Raw genomic sequence first — 6,000 nt, 5'->3', positions numbered from 1 at the left:
CTTCATATATATTTAACTTAATTTCATACTAACATATAAATATTAAAAATAACTACCATGCATAAAAATAATTAAATATATATTCAGGACACATGCAAATTTTTCATGGATTGTACTGAACTGTTGGCCCTAACACTCAAGCCCATTTACTTAAATCTGGCTCATTAACACTGAGACTGGCCCATTAACATACTTAAGCCCAACATTACATTTCTAAGCCCAATTAATTAATTAAAGCCCATTAAAACACTCTAGGCCCAATAACAAACTATTCTGGCCCAATGGGCCCAAAAGCCCAAAGACTGGCCCAATAACTTTCATGGGCCCCCAAGGCCCATAAAAATTAGAGGACTCATTAATTAATTTAATTAAGCCCAATAATAATTAAATTTAACCCAAATAATTAAATGGAACCCAAATCATTTTATTTCTAACTAATTGGCCCAAAAACCAATTAAATCATAAAATACTTTAAAATTAAAAAGACTCGAGCCCGGCCCACCAGCCCGGACCCGGACCAACTTAACCCGACCCACTACCCTACTGACCCGACCCGGACCACTCAGACCCGGCCCAGACCCCTAATCCAGCCCAACCCGTGATCCCCTCCCTTGCTTCCTCTCGGCCGCGAGCAGTAGGCCTTCTCGGCCTGCTATCGGCCAGCTCCGGCCGCCCCTGGCCGGAGCCCCGCCGCTCAGACGTAGCACACGTCTGGGCGGTCCCGATCTGGCCCTAGCCCTGACCCCATGCATACCCTAGACCGAGCCCGAACCCCACTTCCCTCGAACCCTAGCTGCGCATCCATGGAGGCCGATCTGCAAATGGTGGTTTCCTGGGCTCGTTTGGCTCGAACCACTCGAGCCACTCGAGTCCAGGCCACACACACACACCCTCTGAACACCTACCAGCAGTCGTACAAGGCATGGAGGAAGAAAAACGTGAGCATGATTGAAGGAATACATGAACAAAGTGCATATCAACCAAAAGCAAACGTTTTCTGAAAATTCCTTGGAACAATCTTATGTCTACACATTCACACATATAATTCCTGATACGACACGAAAATAAGGAGAAATAATCATGCCTTGATAATTAAATCGAGGAAGATAGATGCGTTTACGGGCTCCGGGACGACGAATGGACCAAAAACCTTCAAAAGTTGGCTATGGATTTCCTCCTTGGCTGATGGCTCGATGAAGAAGATGATGGAGGATGGGTGTCGGCTGAGTGAGGGTAATCGGGTGAGGGGTTGGGTAGATTAGGTTAAGTTTTGGTTTTTAAAAATAATTAAAATTAGTTAGATAGATAATATCATTTAATTAGATTAGTAATATACATAAAATGTAAAATTTTAAACTCTTAAAAATACAAAATAATCTACTATCAAACATAAATCCCGAAATTAAAAATTAAGGGAATTTTAAAAATACTAAAAAGTCATTATTTTGGCTTATTTTGAATAAAAACGGACTTCTAAAATTATATAAAATTAAATACTAAAAATATTGTGGAAATAAAACTCAAAATAATATTTTTGGGCTCTAAAAAGACTCATAAAATAATTTGGATAGAAAGCTGTCATTTCGTCCGTCCACGGTCCCGTCTACGCGATCAAAAACAATTAAATACTAAAAATCATAAAATCACCAATTATGGGTTAAGTGCTTAAAAATAAATTAAATCATGCACAAATAATTCCACATAATTATTTAACCCATAATCTAAAATTCTAAATAAATAAATTTCCTAATTATGCATGCGAATTCACGTATTTAAAATACCGGGTGTTACAGGGTGAGGTATACCACGTTCATGTTTCGGGATGATGCCCACATGCAGTGAACCTGACCACACTGACTTGGAATGGATTCAAGGATGTGTCATATGGGAAGTACTTCACTTTGAGCACTAGAAATAGGTTGGAAAGAAGGTTCTTGGAGCTTTGTCAGGGCAGCATGAGTATAGCAAAGTATGTCAGGATGTTTGAGCGAGGGCAGAACTTTGTGTCCTTGATTTTTGATAGGCCATAGGAGGAGTTGAAACACTTCATGGAGGGGCTGCATGCTGCCGCCCGCTTGATGTACGACTGAGTGCGGCTACTATTTAAAAAGATGACATTGGTCAAGCAATGATGTTTGAAAAGGACAGAAATGACATAATAAAGGAGTCACTAAACAAGAGGTCTAGATACCAGGGTTGTGACCAGCAAGAAGAGATCGTATCAAACTCCATTCCAAGGGAGGCGTAGCAGCAGTAGTAGCAAAAACATTTACCAACTCAATCCAGGCCTCAGGGGCAGCGATCAGCAGTTGGAAATGTTTCTAAGACCGACAATAGAACAGCATGTCCCAATTTTAGGAAGATTCATCCTGGCCAGTTCATGTTAGTGTCCAGTGTGTGTTTCCTATGCAAGAATCCAGGACATTTTGTGAAGGATTTGTCCCCAGTCTAGGGAGCCAGTAAAAGGACGGGTATTTGCATTGACTCATGAGCAAGCGAATCCAGACTCTACCATCTTCATAGGTATGATTAGTATTTTTGGTTTTCCTGCTTGTGTTTTGATTGATTCGAGTTCTATTCATTCTTTTGTTTCTACAAATTTTGTTGGTAAGTTGGAAAATATTCTTTGCCTGTCAGCATCAATTCACGAACCCATCATACGATGTTGGATCATCGAAAATAGAAAATCAATTAAAAATCTACGGATTGAGACCCTAGAGGAAGTGATCATACTTGGCCTCCGAACTAGTTGAGATATGCGGGCAAAATGGCAGCAAATCGAATAACTTCAGCTGATACTCATCAACAGTCAAACTGCCATACTTCAGATTCAGGAGCTCAATGGTCTTGGCCTTGTAGAGTGCAGGAGGAAAACACAGCTTCATAAATGTAGCACAAAACTCTGCCCAAGTAGTTGCACCACGCTCATGCAACATGTGTGTTGGCGCATACTTCCACCATTTGCGAGTGTGTCCCTCGAACAAGAAGTTGACGGCCTCCATGCGCTGCTCCTTGATGTAGTGGAATACATGGAAACAACTCTCCTTCCGCTCCAACCAGTTCTCCACATCCTCTAGAGTCTCCCCTCAAACCAATGGCTTAGGTCCCATCTGAACGAACTTGTGCATATCGAAGCAGCGACGTCCATCATGGTGGTGAAGATGGTGCGTGCGATCGTCTTCATCAGCCCAGCGACCACCAATGCTCTCATGACTCTCATCGCAAAGATTTTTCATCTACAAAAGGTAATAGATATTAACCTCGAAACTATTTTCCTAAATCCCAAAATCTCATGCATGCTCTGATATCATAAATGTAGTGGCTCGCTCTGGAATCATCTACTAGAAATCTTAAGCATTCAGTTATGTCTTAAAATGCAATAATCAATAAAAAATGGAAAATAAGGTCTTACAACAAACCAATCGGCGAAATACATTCGGCCTTAAACCAATGGTGAAATATTGTTTATACAACCCCGTCGAAACAATACTGGAATATCTTCAATAAATACCTGATAATGGAAACAAACACCAACCATGAAAATTGCTGCAACCTCAGCAACCCCTACCTTCTGGTTCGTCCAACCTAAGTCCTAAACTAAGGAATGGGGTGTCCAAGACAAAACCGAGGAAGTGAATGATAACAAATTCCAGTACGAAATTATGAGTATACACATGCTATGAATTCTAATGAAAATGTACGGATACCAAAAGCCTATCACCGTAAAGCTCTTGATCAATCAAGTGGCGCCATGGTATGTAGCACACTGGGTCGTTGCAATAGGAGGTTGCTCACATACCAGAAATAAACCCATGGATATCGGTGACATGATCCTGCACCAACGGGTCCAACCACATACTCAAGAACTCGGGATTGAGTGAACCCACTACGGGTTATATCAAGACACAAGCTCAACATGATAATGTATGCAGCATAATAATCATTACATAATAAATGCACATAAAACATGTCATATAAACATGAAAACATATAACATGCATACTCAACTAGGATATCTCAGATAGTAAATCCATACCTCTACTCAAGAAACCTAGCAACCAGGGTACTCAAGTCCAAGCCTATAAGCAAGTAATCACCGTGTCACTCTTTGCGTACTAAAAATCTTAACTAGACTAATAGCTACTCCCAGAAGATAATCAGAGTCTCCATTTATAGGTGCGTCCGTCGCCAACCCTTTGATGGCGATGCCACCAAACTCTAAGCAAAACACCGCTACGATCCCGATAGCGCCTCGCTATCTCCTGGCCCCCAAACTGATGCCTAGAAACCCTCAAAATATGGTGAGAACTGAGAGAAAAGAGTGAAAAATAAGCAAGGAAATGGCTACCTCGAATACCTTATAGGCAAAGTTCTGACCTTCAATCCCTGGTTCGGAGCTTCCAATCGGAGTTCAAAACGTCCGATCGTGACTTCGAAGCTTCCGAACTCTATCCACCAAACGTGTGTCCTATGATTGGACAACCCAATATGATGCAGAGTTCGGACCTTCTGAACTTGGTTTCGAAGCTTCCGAACTCACTCGAGTCAAATCAACAATAAAAAAACTCATATTTTCTTATCCAAAGATGATTGGATCTTCCGATCTGCAATTTGGAACGTCCGAACTTTTCGGTGCCTCCGATCTTGTACAATGTCATCCGATCATGTTCGGAACTTCCGATCTGCTCTTCGGAGCTTCCGATCTACTCTGTGGAGCTTATGAACTGCCCAGCAACTTGGGGCTCTCTAGACTATTTCTGATCCTTTTGAATTCGATTTTCAACTCTCTAAATCCAAATGAGGATCCTTTAATCATGTTTTGACTAATTAAACATGTTTAGGCAGTTGATTAACTTAATTATAAATCAAACTTCTATAGTAGTCATACTATGATAAAACTCGCGACTATCAATTTATAAATTTAGAATTAGAGAATGGACGATTTACTTTTTTTTCTTGACTATGAAGACACACTTCTAGATGGAAAAGGAAAACTAGAAAAGACGGATTCCAACGAGCGGACGAAGCTGAACAGGAAAGCAATTGGAAAAATTTGTCAATAGGTTGATAATAATGTCTATCAACATGTTGTCAATGAAACAATAAACAAGCTTGGTTTGGAAAATTTTGATGGATTTATTCGATAAGAAAAATTATTAGAACAAATATTTTCTTTTTATAAAGTTGATGCACCCTATCACATAGATGATACTTCATTTTCTTATCGCTTGAACATCTTTCAAGGGATATTGAATAAGTTGGCAGTGAAAAGGAGACAAGAGATGAAGAATATGCCATATACATCCATGGTGGGTAGCTTTATGTATATTATCATATTTACAACGCGGTCGGCTTCTTTATAATCTAGGAAAAGAGCATTGGGAAGCAATTGAATGGATTTTCAAGTATCTCTAAGGTACTTCCAGAGTGTGCTTGTTCTTTGGTATGATAAAGATAGTATGATAAATACGTGTTGGATGGTTTCAAAGATGCCTATATGGTTGGTGACTTGTACTATAGAAAGTTTATGTCAGGTACTTGATTACTTTTGCATGAGGTTCAATTTCAAGGCAATCTAAAATGTAAAAATGGTTAAATAAATTTCAATTATGGAAGCTTTCAAAGAAGTTTTGTGGATAACTAAGTTTCTACCGGAGTTGGGTCATGAGCAAGAATTATATACATTATATTGGTCACAGTGTAATTTATCTCAGCAATAATTTCACTTTCCACTCGCGATAAAATCATATTGACTTGAGATATCATTGGATTTGTGATGTGTTGGAGTCTACGATGCTGATAAGTGCAATTATTGCGTTTTTATTGTATGTGTTTAACTAAAATTTTTGTTATTTATTGAGCGATATTATGGCATGGGATTGAATGATAAAAAAAATAAAAAGGGTGAAAAATATGAGAGACAAAATAAAATCAGTACCTGCAATGCAACTGCACTCGAATTCAGGTGCCCCTGTGCCTAACTTGTGCACTCGCGTCCAA

This window comes from Henckelia pumila, chromosome 2 (genome assembly GCF_033568475.1).
Source record: "Henckelia pumila isolate YLH828 chromosome 2, ASM3356847v2, whole genome shotgun sequence".
Classification (NCBI taxonomy): domain Eukaryota; kingdom Viridiplantae; phylum Streptophyta; class Magnoliopsida; order Lamiales; family Gesneriaceae; genus Henckelia; species Henckelia pumila.
Note: the sequence above shows the minus strand (reverse complement) of the source record.